Raw genomic sequence first — 23609 nt, 5'->3', positions numbered from 1 at the left:
CAAGATCAAAACTGACTCATTTGACTTGATGCAAACATTTTTCTTCATTTCTGAAAATGCAAAAGTCTGAACACTGAATGTGACCTTGACGTTTTTGGCCAATATTGATGAACTTTAATATTTTACAAACAAGTTTGTTACATGTCAACACTTTAAGTTATGTGAAAGCAGCAGGGATGAGGGAGTCTATGGCAGTAAAAGCCAAATAAACAGAAAGCAGAGGAAATTTAAATAAATGTTTAAATTTGAACTGATACCAAGAAGCAGGTGGTCTCACAACTGGCCACTGACAGTGTGGAAATTTGACCCATTATTAATAATCTTTTTCATGTTATTGAATACAACTTTGGACTCTAAAGAACTTTACTAGATATTTAGGCACCATAATTCACTGCCACAAGATCAAAAATCGTCCTTGAACTTCGGACAGAATGAGGGAGTTAAATTAATTGGTTGTTATGATAAATAATGGTTAAAATCTGTTCAGCTTATATGTGCATAACTGTATTTTCTTCTTAAGCAACACATTAAATAATGCTGATCTTTCACACCTAGCACGCTATTGTGATGGAAAACCTCCTGGATAATCTTTTGAGAAGCCTCAGCATCATTGCATCTCACTTGGTTCAATTGACTGTCTCCGCATCACTTTTCTTCTGATTGTAGTGGGAAAAAAGAAAACCCTATGAGAACTGCTTGAAAACTACGTGGGGTCAAAATCTCAAATGTGCCAGCAATACTTGCACAGTATGTTCATCAATGACAACACACGCAAAATGATGTTGCACTAAGCTGCTCTGAAAATGCATCAGACTGGAAGTCAGTGGATGGACAAAAAGAAGCTTTTGTGATGTAGTGTTGCAGATGGAGGTGTGTGCACAGTACTGGCGAAACAAAGCACATGTCTGTATTTCTACAGCAAAACTAGAAATAAGCCGAGCTATACTATACACATCAAAAACCTGTTATCTGCACAACAAGTTGGAGAATGCACACCCGTGGTTAACTTGCAAAGGTCACCAGCCTGATTTTTGGTTGATTGGCTCTCTTCTCAGTCCTGTCCGAGCAATACATCACCAATAGCACAGAGCAGCTTATCTAACTTCACCCGTAGGAGAGGTCTAATCAGTCAAAGGAACCAAAACCACCTTTTTAAAGAGCTGGAATCAATCTCAAATCTCAGATACCATCAACCCGTTAAAAACACCACGCTTTGAGAACATTGTTTTACTGTCTAAATGTGGTGTCACTGTCCTCAAACAATATTTCTGATGAATTTGTTTGTTTGTTAAATAAAAGATACATTCGTATGCCATGATAAGTGCTTTAATAACCCTACTTGGATTTAAAACCACTGTTTTACAAAAAAATTAAAATGTTTAAAAGTAATGATGGCAAAATTTGTTTTTCCAACCCAGCTGCAAACACCTATAATTGTTGTGTTTACACAGCAGGTTAATTAAACCAGCAGAAAAAGGTGCAATAAAGCTTCAATGCAACAGCTAGATTATCTGCGTTCATGCATTTAATCTTAAAGTGGATTACAGACTAACCTGAAACACAGGTTTTTGGTCTGGGAGGTGGAAAGTACCTGGAGAAAATCCACTCATGCATACAAAGAACAAGCCTAATCCCTGCAGAAAGGCTGCAGCCTGGATTCAAACATGCAACCTTGTTGCTGAAAGGCAACAGTACCACAAACAGCACTTTTGGTTATAATGCATAAATATTCAGTGCTTTGAAATAGAGGCTGCCAACAATTGTAGACGGGATTTTTTAATACACTTTATATTTTCTATATATAACCTAACCCTAACTGTCTACATGTATGTTTGACAAGATTTAAAGAAAACACTGGAACCCAACCTAATCTCAATTTGAAAAGTCATTCGCTCGACAAAATATTTTGTAAACATTTAAAATGGATTTCACCAACATGCCGAATGCAAAAAGACACAAGTGAAATTCTAAATATTTTCATTTGTATACATATTCCATCAAATTTTTATATTTATCTCATCAACAATCGCTAGTCACATAGGCCTTTCCTCTCAACTCTTGTACAATCCCTCATGGAGCAGTACGCCTTGGCGTCTGCACTTTACTGGTTGTGCAGCGTACCAGGCTAAAGACCAAAGCAGATCATTTGCTGCTGTGGCTCCCAGACTCTGGAACTCTCTCCTCCTGAGCCTGAGCTCAGTGGACTCCTTTACAAAGCTTCTGAAAACTCACCTGTCCAAGCTGTTTTTTGCTGGACCTTGATCACCAGCCTCCCCTTATTCTGTTCTTTCTACCAACTCCGCTTTTCCCAGGATCCACTGATTTCCCTCTTTTTTTAGTCATTTTCTCATCCCCTTACCTTACATTTTTTAAACACAATTCATTTTTCCCCTCATTTTAACCATAATTTATAATCCGTTTAAAAAAAATCTTTTTTATATTAAATTTTTTCATCTTGTGAAACACCTCATGATTTTTATCTTGAGAGGCTCCATATAAAATATAGTTTTTCTTTCACCTTGTCATGGTCTGTGTCTGTGTCTCTTTGTGTTCCTCTTGTGTCCCCTGGTCTTCAGCCCTCCAGATATTCCCTCTCAGGTCCTGTGTTCCTTCAGTCTCCCCACCATTTTTCCATAGGTCTATTATTCCAGTTTTGTGTGTGTGTGTGTGTGTGTGTGTGTGTGTGTGTGTTTATGTCCTCCTCCAGCTAGGTGTGTGTGTGTGTGTGTGTGTGTGTGTTTATGTCCTCCTCCAGCTAGGTGTGTGTGTGTGTGTGTGTGTGTGTGTGTCCTTTCCCAGTTATGTCTGGTGTCCTCTCCTGCTCCTCCTCCCTGATTAGTTATCATTTTCACCTGGTTCTCTCCCCACACACCTGCAGCTCATCGTCCTCCCATTATGCCCCAGTGTATCTAAGCCCTGTTTTGTCTCAGTGTCTTGTTGGTCCATAGTTGTTTGTATGTCAGCGTTTTCTGATGCTCTGTGTGAGCTTTGTGCCTCGTCCCAGTGTTGTGCTCTAGGAGAGCTTTTATTTCTTCTGGACTTTTGGGCATTTTGGCTCACTGCCATTTGGATTTATTTTTGTTCTTCCTACAATAAAAGGATTTTTACTTTACATAGCAACTCCTGCCTCGTGTCATCCTGGGTATCTGCATTTTTGGGTCCAAACCATCCCCATAACGTGACACACCTCTTATGTTTCCTTGGTCAATTTCACTTGATTCAGTGGTTGAATAACTTGTTCAGCGTGTCATTTAGCTCTTCAGAAGCTTGTTACTCACCCATTAATCAAACCCAGGTATTTTAGAGCGGGGGAACAACTAAAACATGCAAGGACCAGGGTTGAAGACCCTTTGGATCTAGTTACACCCCAGTGATAAAGTCAGTCTTTTCTTGGAATAAGCTCCATTTTTTTTCCCTGTAGACTAAGCCATGTTTCATTGTCTCCTGGTCTTGAACTTATTGTGTTTCTAAATCACACATTGCCTGACCCCTCACCCATTACCATTTTTCTATGGAAGGCCCTATACGGGCAAAACTCACTAGACAACTGCTTCTGGAGTCCTTCATAAATAGGAGACTGACAGAGTAAGGATTTCGGACGTGTCCCAATGGGAGAAGACATCAGGGCAGATCCAAGACATGAAGATCTTATATCTCACATAAGGTCAGGGAATTCCTCAGGGTCTGTCTGGATGAGTTTGAGGATGTAGCAGGGTTGAGGAGATCTTGGCTAAAGTTGGTGTCCTTATGATCTAATTTCAATTAAGCCAAAAATGATGGTTGGTGAAGTTCTTTAAACAAAAGGTCCATATTCGTTGCTTTCTATATCCCAATGTAAAATGTCTTCTAGATTCACTATTTTCAAAAATCTGTGTATCAGGCATGTGTCATGTTGGGTACTAGGTGTTTGACCCACGACATACAAAACCAACGCGAGGAGAAAGAAGGTAAGAATATAAAATAAAAACCAGTGGGAGAATTAACAGGAACTGAAGGCGCTGTGGGGTAGCAGGAATAACGATAGAACTCAGGGGGCGTGTGCTCAGCGGGACAAATCTAGGGAGAAACAAGTCGAGTATGCTGACGAATTTGGGGCAGGAGAAAGAAGGTAACAGACAGTCCAGGGCTTACGCTTCTTCAGGCAGAAGGGAAGCAGGGGGAGAGGGGAGTCCGGTCTGGGTGAGTAGGTGATCCAACGGGTGGAAGCAGGTGGGGGACTGAGAGTTGGCAACCAGAGTAGTGCAGCGAGACGTGACTTGAAAATCCAGGGTTATAGTTGCAGGAGTTGGTGGTAGACGTGAGGACCTGAGCAGAGTGGAACAAGCAGGTTAAATCTCAACACCTAGAATACTTTAGTTAAGTTTAGGACTGGTGGACGGCTCTACCCAACCTGCGTAATCAACCAGCATGGAGAGTTGTTGTGCTGCTCCTTAAGTACCCTGGTGCCTTGATGTCGATGCCCAACAGCTGGGGAATCTCAGCCACACCCACCTACAAACTCAGGAAAACAAACAGGAGATTTACCCAGACCATGACAGCATGACTGAAACGCCAAATGTTTAATTTTCAAAGCTGTACTTACCAATGAACAAAGATGAAAACTCATTTAAGTTAAAATGATACTAAATATTTATGTCAACAAGAAGGAAAAATAGCCAAGAATCATCCACAAATCAAATAATTTGTAAAAAGCATTTATTGAAAGTACTACAGACAAAACTTTTCTGCACACCTCATGAAATAGAAGCAGTTCAAATGAAAAATGCATCTTTCTGTCATCCACTCAGACCTTTTCAGGCCAGATGCCTGTGACTTTGACAAGAGGCAGGATGTCCTCAGCATACGATACGGCACTCAGGTGGCTTTGAATCTGCAAAACCAACTTACTTTGGAAGCTAATATTGTCGAAAAGGTTAACATAATACAAACTTAGAAAATATTTGTGAGTAAATTCAGCTTTTGAGTTTGTTGTGAACGTAATAGCCACCACTTTTAGGGCTAACACCATTCAAGTAATACAACAGCATTTAAATCATTTGTAATTTAATCTAGGTTTAAATGTTCAATATTGTCAAGGGAAATAACACGTATACTAGAGACATACTGCCATATTTAAAAGTTTCTGGTAAAAGCTCCTTTATTTTAATGCACATTTTCTGCTCCAACCTCTAAAAACATCTTGTTTCTTTTGTTTCCTTTTTCATGTTTATTTTTTTCCACTTTTTTCTGTTTTAATCCTCATCCATCCATCCATCCATCCATCCATCCTTCCATCCATCCATCCGTCCATCCCTGTCTCAGCTTAATGAGATATAAATGTTTCAGGACTGTGATTGCCTTTGGCACTAAACCTGTCTGTTGTCTTCACATAAAACACGCATGCTCTCTAACGGACACATACATACACAGGCTGAATGCAATAATAATAATAATAATAATAATAAATAAATTAATACTCTGGCCTTGACCTACATGCTGTGTGTTTCAGCAGCACTGCTACTCTTAAATCTACTGGAACTAATTAGCAATTAAATGACACTGGGGCTGCGGGCAGAATGACTGAGGAGTGTGTATTTGTGTGGGCTACTGTTGGAGAATGGGGAGAAAAATGTGTGCTTTAGTGTGTGTGTGTGTGTGTGTGTGTGTGTGTGTGTGTGTGTGTGTGTAGGTGGTTGGAGGGCAAGTTGGAGGTTACACAAGGATGGCATCACCAAAAATAAACTTGTGTTTTCTGAGCTAAGGTCATCTCTCTCTGCTGGTTCTTCCTGCACCATGCACATACATATCTCTGCTCATGCTAAGCTTGTTATATGAAAAGGTGGTATTAGGGTACTACATGCTACTATTACATTAGTATTTATTAGTAGGAAGTGAAGATTTTCCCCAAAGTGGGTTCCCATAAAAGCACAGCAAATTTTCTTTTATGGTAACTTTAACTACATCAGCGTTGAAACCATTTGACTTGTGACGCCCACCAGAAGAACAGCTGATAGACACGTCACACAAACACTTGTGACATTTATGATTAAGACTGCAGACGACGGTCGAAACATGCAAAGGAACTCGAAACACCTTTATGTCCGAAGCTAAAAGAACCTCGTTTAATAAAGTGTTTACATGCATTTTAAAAATCCGGCATCAGTTCAATTAAGGCAATAGTTTAGCTTTCTGAAGCTACATGTAAACACACTGACTGTTAGAATACAAGTGGTGGGAGAAAAAATGTATAAATAAAAAACACATCCATACTTGTTGGAATGACTTTTGACTTTTTTTATTTATTTATTTGCTTTCTCAAACTTACTTCCTTTCCTATACTAATGCTACTATTAGTGAGTGCTTGAATAATTACACTTAATCTAACAGACATCACAAAGACCGTGCCCATATGAAAAAGCAGTTTGGCAAATCAGTGATCATGTCATGATGGGTGGAAGTTTCCAGATCCACATGAAAGAATCCCACATGAAAACAGGTAAGATCTTAGAAAAATGTTTATTTTTAAAGGAAATACAAGGGAAACTGAGGATGCTGTTCCAAAAACGAGACTGGATGAAAGTCTGAGTCTAAAACAGAACAACAAATGGGGTGAGAACCAGGAATCTGAGAACCACGGAATAAATGGAAAATGGAGTAATCTTACAGTGCAGGAACTCAGGCCAGACTGGAGGGGAGGCTGGTCTGGTCTGGTTTAAGATGGGTCAGGCTGAGGCGAGTGGGTTGTAGTTGAGGAAGATCCAGAGCAGGTGGACGGTGGAGAGCAGACGGCCAGGGGAGGTGAGCGACTCAGAGACAGGCACACTTCAGACAGGCTGGAACTGAGACTAGAATTGGTTGCTCTGTGGACAGGGAAATCTATGCTAGGACAGGTAACGAGATCACAAGAGTTGCAGAACAATGTACTGAGACAGGACAAGACTGGAGGCTACCCAACGCGAGAGTATCAACCAGCACTGAAGTGTGGAAACACCGATCCTCAAATCCCCTGGCTTGCTGATGGGGAAATCAGCCACAGCTGAGACTCTCCAACACGCCCACCTGCAACAAGCTCAGAGGAGCAAAAACATGATGAGTCCATGTAGATCAATGCAGAACCGTGGCAGATTATTTCTGATTTGACAGATACAGGTTGGCCTGAGTGAAGTATTTCCACTAATTTAAGTGAGTTTATCTTTATTTGTAGTTCATGCAAATACTATAAACTTTTCCATTTCAATGTGATGTTGCCTTTAGTGGAAATTAGCTGCAGCAGTAGCTTCCACAGCACTCATGGCTGGAGTTTCTGCTATGAAATGAAACTTGTATGCCATAACAAACTATACATGTGCATAAACTAGGACATATTTGAGTCTGGAATTGTTCATACTATTTCCACAGTAAATCCACTCCAAGAAATGCAATTACTTTTTACTTGCCGTACTTGTACAGTGCAGTGGTTATAGAACACGGCTGAGCCACACGTTAGATGAGACATTACTAATATGACTGGATCTGTTACTGACTCCCATGTGGAACAAAGATGGTTTATGATCCTGTAAAAACAACTTCAATATTTATGCATTTTCAATGCAAATGACGACAATTTTATCAGATGTCTCTTCCATTTGGGTACATAGCGTATTAGTGCGTTCTTTAAAGTATTTTTTTAAACAACAGAAAGCTCCTTATATAATAGCATAAGCTCAGGTGTAAACCTTTTTCATTGCATCATTAGCTATAAATGATATGAATGACATGGAAACTAAATAAACTGTTGCACGTTAACACCCGTCCACATGACACAAGAGCAGAGAACTGTGGGATTGCAGAGTATCAATGATTCATAGAGTTTTACTTCGTCTGAAATTGTGGAAAGCTGAAATCACTTAGTCAGTTAATTATTTAACTCTTATTAAATTATGCTAATCCGATGAGGAATTTTTTAAGGGTTTCTGTCTCAGGATGCGTTGCTGTTGTCTCTGAACATCATGCTGTCATGGGCAAAAATCCTCCTTGGTGAAACTTGTTAAACAATGTTTTCGAGATTAATTAATTTAGATAGAATATGACTCATGTTAAGAACTAATTATAAACAGCTTGACTTTAGGGGATGAGAGCGGCTTATTGCTGGAAAAGGAGCAGTCATGCAGCATGAAATCATGGGAATTTACATATTGTACATGCCAACGCCTCGCCCCTGTTTGTCTCTCCTTTCTCCCCGATCAGCTCTTACAGAAACAGATTAGAGCCGAAAGTCAAATTCCTTTTTGTTTTATAGCGACCGACATTAATCAGATAACATGTCTGCCAGGTGCAATCAAATAATTACATCATGAATAAAAAAGCAGGCAAACAGCAGCTTGTAAACAGTTGGTTCTCCCATTCCATCATCTCCCTGTTGTTCCTGTCACTCTTTCGTGCTCATCTCCCTTCCCTCCTCTTCCTCACCTACTCTCCATCTTGTTTCTACAACAGCTTTTGCGTTTTCTGCTTTTCAGCTGAAGGACGCAGCAGCAGAACCGAGACAAAGACAAGACTCCTAAGTATGTCTGAGTTCTGAGCACCTCCAGTTAGACTTTATATAACACATTTTTTTAATCCTACGTGGTATTTATCTCTTCCATGAGACGTTTAAGCATTTTAGTACAGGATCACACAAACAGAGCTCTTTTTGGCATTTGTACACATTCTCACTACGAGGTTGTTCTTCGTCTGGTTGCCCAAACACACTTGACAAGGACGCTATCCAGCTGATCTGAGATCCTGACATCAGCGTCTGATCTTCCAACTTGGCCTCCTTCACCGTGCAACGTTCTGTTCTCAAAGAAGTGAGCCAAATTGCAGCCACTAAAGCTGCCAGAGAGGACAAATCATCTCTGCTGCCATGATGCCCGTTACAGTAACATAGCATAATATGTGAAATCTTGATTATATGCAGCTTTCTATTCTGGAGTGTGATGAGTAGGAGGATGAAGAAAAGTTCAGCTCCTTGCTTTATTTCTAAGCTCCATAATGCAATCTGACTTATTTTGCAGATTTGTTCATGATGTGCTTGTTCCAATACGAATTTGCATTTCTAAATGATGGGATTTGATAGACAATGTTAAATATGCATTGTGCAATGTAGGCTTTTATTCAAGAGCTTCTCATTGGGTTTTCATGCATGATGCTCTTGCATTAATCTTACTTTTACATTTGAATCATCTCGCTGAGGCTTACCCACGTTGCGATGTTATTATTCAGCCAGTAGCTCTTTTCACTTCTGGGATGTACCATTAGCATGTGGCTCTTTTTTTTTTTTACACATGTAGTGCTCAATAACTGTTCTTTTCATCCTACTTTGTAGTGTCATGTGACTATTTAGTGTGCACATGTGTTGTGCGTGATACTTTTCACCATGGGATTTTGTTTGTCTGGATGCCATTTGATTAGCAAAATTTGTCTCAACGTTTGGCTCCATTCTTTTATATTGAGAGGCAGCCCATTAGCTGTTGCCCGTATTCCGTCTAATGGGTTTTGGTGTGCTGTGAGGCATGGTAACAAATGTTGTTTACTATGTTCTATTTTGTGTGGGCTGATGTGTTACATGTCCCGTTGGCTTTGCAATCTGATAATGGTAGCCACAATATTCTGAACTCCAGCGCTGAGCAACTGTCAGTGAGGCTACGCATATCTTCGTAATCCCTTTAAAGGACTCCGTGAGCTAACGATATCATCACACACACACACACACACACACACACACACACACACACACACACACACACACACACACACACACACACACACACACACACATGCGCTTGGTTGGATGGTCTGCCTACTATGCATTCAAAAAATAGATGTAGCTTTTTTTGTTGTCATTTCAAATATACAACTAAAGACTGAAATCAAAAAGCAACCCGACCAGTTCAATACAAAAACTGAAAAGACACAAAGAATAAAGGGAGGGGAATTAACACTACAAGCGCTTAAAAAAAAAAGTCCTGTTTCTGATAGAAATCAGTGGGGAGCCTTGGTCATGCCAATCTATTTCCAGTTCAAAAGTTTCCTATTGTGAAAAAAAGTGAATTAAAGTCTAAGGAGCCATAAGTTATTTTCTGATCCCGTATGATACGTGCCAAGTATTTAACATATGATGTCCTTGAAAAGTGACTTTAGGTTTTGTAAAGGACTTCACATCATCAAGAAGAAAAATTACTGATTTTAGCTAACTTTTATTGCCCAAATTATTTTAATGAATTAGATTTTTTTTAGATTAGGGCACCCATGAGCTGACTGGAATGAGAGGAGGCTTGCCCCTATGTCACACTGTAGGCATCAGCGGTGCTGAATGGCAGCAGAAATGTTTACTAGCAAGTTTCGCTGTGTGCCAATACTCACCCGGAGAGTCTCAGCTGCGGAGCGGCTTCTTTGCCGTGCTCCTCACTGGATTCGCACGATCACAAAATCCCTTGAGGCTTGACTCTGTCAGTGCATCCCAGGGCAGCTGTGGCTACATCGTAGCTCATCCCCACCAGTGTGTGAATGTGTGTGTGAATGGGTGAATTATTGATTGTGTTGTGAAGCGCTTTGGGGGGTTGTAGAACCCTAAGAAGCTGCTATAAAAATACAGGCCATTTACCATTCAAAGGTTGTAGTTTGTTTGTGCCGTTTGCCAGTAAACCAAAAACAAGGAAATCGCATTTTATATTGCTGTGTGATGTCACATGTGATGTTGTTCCTCTCCACTGTCAGGATTGAAGCCATGAAAAATTCATCGCTGCACTTCTAGAACAATTCAGGGAGTAAATGAGCCATTAGGTCACGTTTTTTTAATGTAATCTACATAGATAAGAAATGGCAATGCTGCAATAGTCTTTTATTTAGAAAATTACCAGAGGCTTTACACTGAAACTGTGTGATTTCCTGTATAGTCTTATTTCATCTGTAGAAATTGTTGTGTCCTAGACGTGGCGAAAAAATAGAACTTGATCCTACATTTAGCGGTGCGGCGAGGCGAGCCACTTCTGGGATGCCGCTACAGTTTTCCACATTGTGTCTGGTTTGAATCACCCCCATATACTAAAATGGATTTTACAGGAAGCAGCAACGGTCTGTTGCCGTTCCGCACCGCTGATGCTTCCCGTGTGAAGTAGGGGTTGGGCTCTCTATAAAGATGTCTTGATATGCATGACCTCGTTTTGAAAGGTCGGCTTTGTGATTGCAAACAATTAATTATCTTCAACAACATGTAAAAAATAAATAAATGACTAAATAGGCTGGTTTGTCTGGATCAGCCAGTGGAGGCTTCACACAATCAAGATCTGAATAATGCTGTGCAAGGGCTGGACCATCCATCTATGTGCTTAATTACAGGCTGATGACATAAATCCATCATCTACGTGTTTTTGTGTTTCAAAAACAAAGAGGAGGGGTCCAGTAAAAGGCATGTTGTTAAAAAAACTAACTGTTAGACACGCAAAGGAGGAAAATATGCACTCTCACACCTACATTGAGTTTAGTCTGGATCACTTGCTTGATTTTTGGACTATAGAGGAAACTAGAAGTTTGAGGAATCTGTGCATGCGCTGGGATGACATTCAAATTCTACACAGAAAGCTTGGTGCAGCCAAGGTTTAAACTTTAGATCTTCTTGCTGTGTGGCAACAATGATAACTAGACCATTTAGCAGGATGTGATGTCTGAGAGAAGGAGATAAATCTGTTTCATGTGTTTAATAAAAATTATTGCAATATTTTCTTAATTGTTTTCTCTTCAAATTGTCACAAAAAAAAAAACAAGAAATAAAAACCAGCCTTTTTATTACCCAGGAAATGATCTCTTTCTGTCCCAAAACAATACGTATCTGAATCTGGTGCCCTTGGAGCCTGTGAGATTGAAGAAAAAACTCCCCCCTCAGAAGAAATGTGGAATGCGGCTGTCGCTATGGTAACTTTTTCTCCCTATCCCAGCCTGGGCGGGACTGTGATCGGTGAAGGCCGTGGAACCGTATCTAGGAGTCACTGTGCTCTCTAACCCATTATCTCCCTCCCCTGTCCAAAAGGAGGTGATGAGCACTGCTCTTGCGGCTGCATGCACTGAAGTGAGGAGCGTCCCAACCCTACCTCCCCACCTAGTGGACACTTGTGTTGTGTAATGTCTGAAGTCTGTGTGTGTATCTGTCTGAGGTGTTTTTTTCTCATAGCAAAGCTACCCTCTCTGGTGAGGGTAACTCTGAAGTGCCTTTTTTCCCTAACCCTGACTCTATCCTCAAATAAACCCTCTTGATCTATTACGGTAGCGGGACTCAGGTTGCGAATGACCACAGTCACCAATTCTTGACATGTGTCTATGTATGTATGTCTGATCTCAGAATTGTGTGTACTGACATTCTAATTTCCCTCTGGGATTAATAAAGTATTATTGAATTGAATTGAACTGAGTGCAGGGAAGAACTGAGTCTAGAAGATGCTCTGGAAGAGCTGGGTCTTTAAGGTCATAGTCATGGAATGCATTGTGTTGTCTTGAGAGTGATGGTAGGCTCTGAAAGCGGACAACGCTGTGATCACCAGAGGGAACGAGTTGTGATAGAAGCTTTTGCAAGATGATTCAACTATGGGGTCACTCCATTCAGGACAGGCTAACATCAGTGACTTGAATTTGATGTGGGTGGCTAAAGGTTAGCCATCGGAGCTGAACAAACAGAGGGTTGACGTGTGCTCATTTAGGCTGATTGAAGACGAGACACACTGCCACCACATTCCAGAGCATTTGCAGAGGGAGACCAGTTTGAATGGAAGATCAATGGGTTTATCTTGATAGTCCCGAGACTAATGTTTTAATTCCAATAGTTTATTTAAAATGTTTAATTGCTGTTTGTCCAACATTGTGAAAAGTCGTTACAAGTTCCATAAACACTCTGGTAATAAATAAAAAAAGCAACAGTGTTCATAAATAACGCTTCCATCAGTGTTTATTGGTTTATCTCAAATAAAAGGGTCAGTTTTAACCCAACCTACAACATCTAATGTCTATGCGGAAGTTAGTCTCTGAAAACCAAAAAACTAAAACTACATTTTTAAACTGACTTCTCTTTTCAAGACATGAAATGAAAAATTGTTGGAAGTTAGTTTCTTGGTCCAGTTGGGCAGATAGTGTAGTTCCTAATGCACCTTGATCACTGAGATGACTGAGTCCCAAAATCAGTCTGAACCAACAGCTTTAAAAACGTATCAAAGGTTAATCTGACCAAGTAATGATTATAATGTAAATCAGTCATGTTTGTTGTTTTAATCAGCTTTTTTTGCCCTATCCCGCTCCCAGTTACAGTCCCTGCACCATAAGCGCTGTTAGTTTTCTAAGCGAGGAGGGATTTCTTTGGCCGCATATGCCTCTCTAGCAAGAGAACGGCCCTCTAAAAGTGACTGCTATTTTGAAAGGAACAATCTGCAATGAAATGATGATCAGTGTTACAAACTCTCACTTAATGAGCACGAGACTCTTGGGTTTTGCAAATATGAGCCAGCACCGGCTTCTGTTCAATAAATTGTCAGCCTTGCAGATTTGCCTGGGTCTTGCTGACCTTCACAAAGCAAGACAGAGCAGCCTCTGCTGTGGGAGAGATGGTCTCAGCCCTGGAACAAACACAACTATCTGCTGGGTAGAAAGTAAACAAAACCAGGGAAGTGCAGTCTCCTCCGAGACCCGTGTGAGAGAGAACATAGGGCCAAGGCGCTTCCTAAACCAGGAAGACAGGGGCCAAAGTTTTGCAGAGTTGGAGTAGACTCAGAACAGGGATTTTACAAGTGGGCGGGGCTAGATGAACACATTTCAGGGAGTAAGATGTGCTATGTGGAAATCTAAGCAAAATTTATCATGAAGAGATTATTTTTATTGCAACATTAAATTTGCAGTGCAGAGTTTTATATCTTTTAAAACTTTTTTTCCCATTTAAACTGGGACATCATTTGCCAAAACATAACAACATTGTGCAATGCATCAGTCCACTACTTTCAACCGAGTACGTAGTTTTAACCTAGATAACAAAATATAAATAAAAAGTCAGTCGATATTAAATCAAGTACTAAATTCATCAGAAAAAAAATAGATGGCATATTTACCTACCAAACAAGATGCTCCACTGCTTTATTTTGCCTACAAATCCTTGCTTTTACACCATACGTAAGGACTCAAATGATGATCTATGATTCACATTAACATATTTCAATGTTTACTTACCTTCCTAGTGGCCTAGTGGTAGAGTGTCCACCCTGGGACTGGGAGATTGGGGTTCAAATCCCAGTGTGGTCTCACGAAAGAAATTCCCAGTGCATCCCTGCTTGACACTTAGCTCTAAGGGGTCGGATTGAGGGGTCAAATCACCAAATCGTTCCTGAGCACAGCTGCAGCTCACCGCTCCCCACGGGGATGGGTCCAATGTGGAGATGAATTTCAACAGTGTGTGATGACAATAACCTTAATGTTAAATATACTTTTACAGTTTATTTATTCAGTAGAAATCTATTTTATATTTCAGCAGTTGGATCAGTTCAGGGATGAACAAACAAGTCAGTCTATTTAGTTTATAATCAAGATGAAATGTATAATTTTGTCTTTGGTTAGATCTATTAATGTTGTTGCACTGCATTAGCATCCATTCTCACACCCAAAACAGTGTAAAATGACGCTGGGTGACCAAGCATTTGTTTCCGGCACGTCAGAGCTGACATGCTGTGCCTAAGCGTCAGGGCTCCCAACACGTCAGAAACCAACGCTTGGTCACCCAGCATCATTTTTCACCACTTCAGGTGTGAGAATGTGTTGTACTGAACTACCATATCGAGTTCAGTATCTCGAGATATGACTGGGTTCTCGGCAGAATTCTGAGATCAGCTGCTTGTGGTGGCCATCTTGAAGCCAACTGGCTCCTAATCGGAGGCAGTTGTAGGAAGACCATCTAATGATTACTTTCTGAGTTTCATTACACATGTTTCCATTGTCATGAGATCCTTTGCTGACAAACACACAGAGACAAGCAAACACATTGTTCTCCTGCCAGTCGGCAGCAGGTAGCTAAAAAAACCACTAAATGTATTTGCTAGTTTTTATAAGTGCTCAAAACCACTCATGGGCATATTATGTAAAGAAGTCTGCAGAGAAGCATTTATGCTAAATAACCTCATTAGTGCAAACTTCACACATCTTACTCATAATTTTTGCAGCTTGTATTACTACATAGTCATTTTGGCTTCAAGCTTCCTTAGTCCCATTGTCATGTGGCCTGTGTTTCTGTACTGTTCTAATATTACAGATGCATACGACTAAAGGGATTCACATTTGAGAGTAAAATGCTGTTCTGACAGATCCTCATCTTTTGCCAAAAATTGGATTAATTTTGTTAGTAACAGCACACTGTGCTGCATAATACCCGCATCCACCAGCATCATTCATTTCCATTAACTAACCATGAGTGCATACGTGACTGATTGTCTCAGTGTTGTCTACATTAGAGGGTCTGGGACTCTCTTTGATCACTTATTAAGCATGTAGAAACAACTGGAACTAAGTGCTACTTCTTTCATCCACATGCTGATAAGTGAGGAGTAATTCTTGGATTCAAAGCCACACTTCTCCACAGCCTGGAGCGTGGAAGACTATTTGAAACTCTATTCCATATTTTGCTGACAGCCATCCTCTCGAACTAGGGTGGCTGCATGTTGGAGTAGCTCTGTTGTAAGTTTTGCCTTTTTTTTTGGAAATTTTTTCTTCTAGTTTCTCAAGAAAAATGGTATTTTTTTGGAATTTTACTTTTCTGTTTCTAGTGCTGTGATGCTTAGAGGATTTTTTCCGCTATTTTTTCACTTTTGAGCATTTGTTATGATGTGTAACCATGGCAACAAACTGGTTACACTCGGGAGCAACTGATTAACATTGGAAAGGCTGAAATAATACCTCAACTGAAGCCACAAATCCCAAATGAGCTAAAACGCAAGAAGCGTGGGCGCAGAGCGGGAACAAAACGGAGACAGAGAAAGAGGAAATTCAAACCATCTTTTCCATCGATCATAATGGGCAATGTGAGATCACTGGCCAACAAGATGGAGGAACTCCAAGCCCTTTCAAGGACTCAGCCAGACTTTCGGCACTGCAGTGTTATGTGTTTCACTGAGACGTGGCTGCAGGACCATATCCCTGATTCCAGTGTCTTTCTGCCAGGATTCCTGACAGTACGAGCAGACAGAGATCTGAAGAGGAGCGGGAAAAGAAAAGGAGGTGGAGTGGAAGTGCTTGTCAACAACAGATGGTGCCATCCAGGTCATGTTTCAGTGAAATGCTGTCTCTGCAGCCCAGATGTTGAACTCTTGGCAGTAAGTTGTCGCCCATATTATTTGCCAAGAGAGTTCACTAGTGTTGTCTTGGCAACCATTTATATTCCACCTTCAGGCAATGCTGAAAGTGCATGCGATGCCATCAGTTCCATTGTCGCTAAGCTACAATTCCAGCACCCAATGCATTTGTGGCTATATCTGGTGATTTTAATCATGCCTCGCTCTCTGCTACACTTCCAACGTTTCAACAGTTTGTCAGCTGCTCCACCAGAGAAAACAAGACATTGGATTTGTGTTATGCAACTGTAAAGAATGCATACATGTCCAAAACAAGACTTCCTCTGGGACAAACAGATCACAATCTTGTTTTTCTCTGCTCAGAATACAAACCACTTGTTCAGAGGCAACCTGTGACAAGAAGAACTGTGAGAAAATGGTCACAGGATGCTGAAAAAGCTCTGCAGGGTTGTTTTGAGACCACAGCTTAGATGACTCTCTGCCAAGGATATGAAGAGGACATCAATGCCATGACTGGATGTTTGTTATAGAAAGTCTCATTTTGAATGTGTGGACATCATCATACCCACCAGAACAGTGAGATGCTCCACTAATCACAAACCCTGGATCACCAGTGAACTGAAGAATCTGCTAAATGAGGAAAAAAAAGAGCCTTCAAAGAGGGAGACAGGGAATTATTGAGTATACAGAAGCAACTGAAGGCCAGAGACAGCAAGGAGGTGTACAGGAAGAAGCTGGAGAACAAACTACAGAGGAACAATATCAGAGATGTCTGGTCAGGGATGAAGAAGATCACTGTCACGTTTTGGAGGGATGGTTAGAACCCCAAAATGCAGAACCCAGGATGACACGAGGCAGGAGTAGATATATAAAGAAAAATCCTTTTATTTTTAGGATGAACAAAATAAAATCCAAAAAAGGCAGGGAGCCAAAAATCCAGAACATGAGAACAAAGTCCACTTAGAGCACAAACTGGGGATGTGACAGGAAGCTCACCCAGAGCACCAAAACAACACTGACAAACAACAATGGACCAGCAAGAACAATGAGACAAGGAGTGGGCTTTATGCACTGGGGCTGGAGTGATAGGAGATGAGGAGCAGGTGTGTGGGGAACTGGCACAGGTGAAAGCAATAATGAGGAGAGGAGCAGAGGAGGACACCAGACCTAACTGGGAAGGACACACACATACACACACGCACACACACACACACACACACACACACACACACACACACACACACACACACACACACACACACACACACACACACACACACACACACACACACACACACACACACACACCGAGCTGGGGACAAAAAAGGCTAGAGCAACAAGGATACAGAACGTGGAGGAACACCTGGAGGGGCTGGGGATGACTGAACACAGGACCTGGGAGGAATTATCTAAAGGGCCACAACAGAAGACTCATGAAGAACACAAAGAGACACATAATGAGACGCAGACAACGGACACATGAGGGCGCTATAAGATACAAAAGGAGAACCTGGAGTGGGAACTGGAGGGGCTGGGGACAAAGGGACACAGAACATGACAATCACAGGCTTCAAGCAGAGGAAGGATTGCACAGATAGCAGCCTGGGCACAGCCAATGAACTGAACAAGTTCTTCAATAGGTTCAGTTCAGGAACAAACCCAGCATCCTCTTTGCCTGTCCCCAGCCAATCAGACATCCCATCCTCCTCTGATCCAACATTTTCCTGGCACACGCCAGCTCTTTTGCCCTCTAACGCAGTCATGGACTCTTCTGGTTCTATAAATCTGTCTTCAACCAAGTCAGGAGATGCTGCTGCCCCATTTACCTCCCCCTCCCACCTATTTGTCTCTAGAAGTCAGGTGAAGAGGCAGCTGGAGAGACTGAAAAGGAACAAGGCTGCAGGTCCAGATGGTGTCAGCCCCAGTGTACTGAAGGCCTGTGCAGAGCAGCTCTGTGGGATTCTGCAGCACCTCTTCAACCTCAGCTTGTCCCAGGAGAAGGTTCCAGTCCTGTGGAAGACATCCTGCCTTGTTCCAGTTCCAAAGAAAACTCGCCCATCAGTCACTGACGACTACAGACCGGTTGCTCTGACATCCCACATCATGAAGGTCCTGGAGAGACTCCTGTTGGTCCACTTGAATAAGCAAACTAGAACATATCAGGACCCGCTGCAGTTTGCTTATCGCCATGGAGTTGGAGTTGAAGATGCCATCATCCAGCTGCTTCAACCAACCCACTGTCATCTGGACAAAGCAGGCAGCACTGGGAGGGTCATGTTCTTTGATTTCTCCAGTGCATTTAACACAATCCAGCCTGATGTACTTTGCCAGAAACTCCAGAAGACACAGGCGGTGGCCTCAACTATCGCCTAAATTAAAGACTACCTGACAAACAGACCACAGTTTGTGAGGCTGAAGAACTGCACATCAAACCAGGCAATCAGTAACATTGGAGCACCACAGGGGACTGTACTCTCACCATTCCTTTTCACCCTGTACACCTCAGACTTCCAGTACAAATCAGAGACCTGTCATCTACAGAAATACTCAGATGACTCTGCAGTTGTCAGGTGTATCAGAGATGGACATGAAGCTGAGTACAGAGAGCTAGTGGAGCGCTTTGTGGCATGGTGTGGAAACAATCATCTGACCTTGAATGTGAACAAAACAAAAGAGATGATTTTAGACTTCAGAAGAAACAGGGTGGAGTCAAACACTGTTTCCATCATGGGAGAAGAAGTGGAGGTGGTTGAGGAATACAAATACCTTGGAGTTCACCTGGACAACAGACTGGACTGGAGAAAGAACAGCGAAGCCGTTTACAAGAAGGGACACAGCAGACTGCACTTCTTGAGGACTCTTACGTCCTTCAATGTCTGTAGCAAGATGCTGCAGATCTTCTACAAGTCTGTTGTTGAGAGTGTAATCTCTTCAGCCATCATCTGTTGGGGTAGTAGCATCAGAAGCAGGGACCTGAAAAGACTCAACAGCCTAATAAAAAAGGCTGGTTCTGTTCTGGGGACAACTGTGGAACCACTGGAGGAGATAATGCAAAGAAGGATTCTCCAGAGAATCAAGAAAATTTTGGACAACCCTGAGCATTCTCTTCACAAGACTGTCCGACAACGGAAGAGTGTCTTCAGTCAGAGGCTTCTTCAGTTTCGCTGCAACACTGACCGCTACTGGAGATCTTTCCTGCCAACAGCCATTGTAACATACAATAACTCTTTGACAACTTGATTATTATTATTATTCTGAGCAACTACAGCAATCAGTTTCCCTCTGGGATTAATAACGTTGTTTTGAATTGAATTGAATTGAGGCTGCTCATTTTAAATTGGTTCCCCTTTTCTAGGAAGCAGCTGTTGTAACTGACAGCAAGTTCTCTGAAAAGTGTCACTTGAGATGAAAGTACCTAGAAGTAATAGTCACAATGCCTATGTATCATATTTATAGAAATACACACACTCAGCTGTTTTCTTTATTCTATATTTTTGAACTGAAATGCTCTGACTACCATGAAACACTTTGTTGTCATTGTTTGTTATTGAAAGTCTCATTTTGAATGTTTTTCCCTTAAAATTCTGTTTATACCCATTCTAGGCAGTAATGCTCAGAGTTTTAAGATGTCTGCCTTAACATGCACGTGAACCTTGATGACATTTATTCTTAATTCATAGAGTGTATTATGGAGTTGGCTCACCTTCTGTGGCTATAACAGCTTCATCTATTCTCGGCAGGTGTTTTATAGAAGATTTAGGACTGTGTAAAAGAGGATTTATGACCAGTCTTCCAGAAGCATGTGGGGTCAGACACTGATGTTGGGTTCAGGACTCTGCAGGTTCCTCCACACCAAACATTCTCATGTATTTATGGATCTTGCTTTGTGAACAGATAGTCACGCTGGAAGAGGACAGAGCCATCCCTTAACTACTTAACTACAGCAACTAAGGCTCATCCGCAGGAAAGAACAATAGTCCCTTCCCTAACAAACTTTATGAACCGTTTTGTTCTGATTATGTGCTGCATCTGCTGACAGTCATCTCAGAGGCATCTTCGACAATCTGATGAGATCGTTGAGTCTCGTCGGTGGAGCTCCTTGATTATTAAACCTAATATTTGTACTGGTAAAACTTTAAAGACCAAGTTCACTCGTTTTGTTTTCTTTTCCTTTTTTTTAAGTACATTTGCTGTAGTCTCTTGTATAAAAGAGTGACTTTTGAGTTGATATTAGAGATAGGGTGAGAAGCTCAGTCATGCGGGAGGGGCTTAGACTAGACCCGCTGCTTCTCCACATCGAGATGAGCCAGTTGAGGTGGATCGGGTATCTGGTTAGGATGCCTCATGGACACCTCCCTAGTGAAGATTTCTGGGCACGTCCAAACAGGAGGAAACCCAAAGAAAGACCCAGGACACGCTGTAGAGACCGTGTCTCTTGGCTGGCCAGGGAACACCTTGGGATTCCCCAGAAGAGCTGGCCCAAGTGGCTAGGGAGAGGGAAGTCTGGGCCTCTGAACTTAGGCTGCTGCCCCTGCGACCTAACTCTGGATAAGTGAATAAAATGGATGGATTATTGGGAGAACCATTTTTACAACTGAATCGGTGACTGATTGTGATGTCTCAGCTCCACTCAAGGGCGTAGGAACCGGGGTGGGGGGGGGGTGGGGGGGGGGGGGGGGGGGGGAGTGTCCCCTCCAATATTGGACAAACGCACATTTGTCCCCCCCAATTACATGGAGAAGAAAAAAATTGATTTTGAAATATTTGACTCGCAAGTTTTTATTTTTGAAAGACGCCGCAGACTTCTCACCGACACAGCCCCTCCCCTCAGGGAGTTAGACAGGCTGGCTGAGTGAAGCGGGAGTCGGAGCCGGGACGACAGCAGCTCAGCGAGTTCTTCTCATGGGCAAAAAGAGAAAGAAAGGAAATGTGAGTTGGTAATAATTTAGTCCAAGAGGATAATTGTATTTCTGGTCAAACGTTAGACTGGTTGACTAACGTAAACATCTTGCTAGGCAGCATTAAACATTAAACAGCACTACTAGTCAACAAAAAATGGCGTATTTGACACGATTTGACAATAACAGACAAAAACCATTTGACACAAAATAAATAAAAAAGTAGAATCTCCACATAAAAATGGAATTTGTAAGTGTGATTTTTGCTTGTTTGTGATATTCTCATCACATTTTATTTTTAAACCTTATTCATGTCACTTTTTCATATAAGAGACCATAGGAAGCTCAGCAGGAAAATGATGAAGAAGGTGACACTGGCAGTGCCAGACCTGCTGAGGTGCAGGTAGGTGCTACAATGAAGAGTGAGATTTTAGATGGTTGATGATGAGAGGAAGATTCGAGCATGATAACAAGTGAACACGACTAAATGATACTATAACAACCATGATTTTAATATTGCACTAGTCCTCCAACAGTATTTTTTACTCCTTATTCATGTCCACGGTTTTTATATTAGAGATCAGATGAAGTTCAGCAGGAACCAGTTGAGGGTGAGACAGGGAGAGCCAGACCAGCTGAGGGTGAGACAGGGAGGGCCAGAACGGCTTAGAGTGAGACAGGGAGAGCCAGACCAGCTGAGAGTGAGACAGGGAGAGCCAGACTTTCTGAGGGTGAGACAGGGAGAGCCAGACCAGCTGAGAGTGAGACAGGGAGAGCCAGACCAGCTGAGAGTGAGACAGGGAGAGCCACACCAGCTGAGAGTGAGACAGGGAGAGCCAGACCTGCTGAGGTGCAGGTAGGTGCTACAATGAAGAGTAAGATTTTAGATGGTTGATGATGAGAGGAAGATTTGAGCATGATAACAGTGAACACGACTAAATGATACTATAACAACCATGATTTTAATATTGCACTAGTCCTCCAACAGTATTTATACTCCTTATTCATGTCCACTGTTTTTATATTAGAGATCAGATGAAGTTCAGCAGGAACCAGCTGAGGGTGAGACAGGGAGAGCCAGACCGGCTGAGGGTGAGACAGGTAGAGCCTGCTGAGAGTGAGACACCCTGCAAATTGCATCAAGTCACTGACACTAGTCAGTGACTTTACAGCAATCCACATACTAAGCAAGCATATAGCAATGATGGCACCCTCCAAGAGGCCACCACAGCTTAGCAGAACATCACCGTAGCTTTCCTCTGGGGAGAAAAACACTTAGAGAAAAAATAAAGTTAATAGCTGAAGTAGCAGGAAATAATACAGTTAAAGAGCAGATTGTGGAAGAAAATAGTAGAGTGTGAAAAGTAGTCAGTGTATCCTCCAGCAGCGTAAGCCTATAGCAGCATAACTACAGAGATAACTCTGGATAATCTATCCTATTTAGATGGAGGCATGTTGGAGGCAGGGCAAGGGAGAGCCGTCTTTACCAACTGTACACTCCACCTCCCTCTACTCCCCCACTTGTCCAGATCTAAGCTAACATCAGATTTTAACCATAAGCCCTATCAAATAAAAATGTTTTGAGCCTATTCTTAAAAGTAGACAAGGTGTCGGCCTCACAGACTAAAGCTGGGAGCTGGTTCCACAGGAGAGGAGCCTGATAACTAAAAGATCCGCCTCCCATCCTAATTTTAGATATTCTGGGACCCACCAGTAAACCTGCAGTCTGGGAGCGAAGTGCTCAGTTAGGAACGTATGGAACAATCAGATCACTGATGTATGATGGAGCTTGATTATTAAGAGCTTTGTATGTGAGAAGAAGGAGCTTAAAATATATTCTGAGTTTAACAGGTAGCCAATGTAGGGAAGCTAAGACAGGAGAGATATGATCTCTATTTTTAATTCTCATCAGAACACTAGCTGCAGCATTTTGGACAAGCTGAAGATGTTTAACTACATTCTGTGGACTTCCTGAGAGTAATGAATTACAGTAATCCAGTCTTGATGTAATAAATGCATGAACTAGTTTTTCAGCATCACTCCTCGAAAGGATGCTTCTAATCTTAGCAATATTCCGAAGGTGGAGGAAGGAAATCCTACAAACCTGTTTAACCTGGGATTTGAATGACATGTCCTGGTCAAAAATAACACCAAGGTTCTTTAATTTGTTCTTGGAGACTAATTTAATGCCATTCAGGTCAGGTGATTGACTAAGCAATTTCCTTTTCTGGATTTCTGGTCCAAAGATGAGAACTTCCATCTTGTCTTGATTTAAAAGCAAAAAGTTTAGAGTCATCCAATTTTTTATGTCCTCAAGACAAGCCTGTAATCTACCCAACCGATTAGGTTCATCAGGGTTAATGGATAAATATAACTGAGTATTGTCAGCATAACAGTGAAGTTT

Source organism: Nothobranchius furzeri, chromosome 13, assembly GCF_043380555.1.
Source record: "Nothobranchius furzeri strain GRZ-AD chromosome 13, NfurGRZ-RIMD1, whole genome shotgun sequence".
NCBI classification, from domain to species: Eukaryota; Metazoa; Chordata; class Actinopteri; order Cyprinodontiformes; family Nothobranchiidae; genus Nothobranchius; species Nothobranchius furzeri.
The sequence above is the reverse complement of the archived record's forward strand: the minus strand, read 5'-3'. Positions refer to the sequence as shown.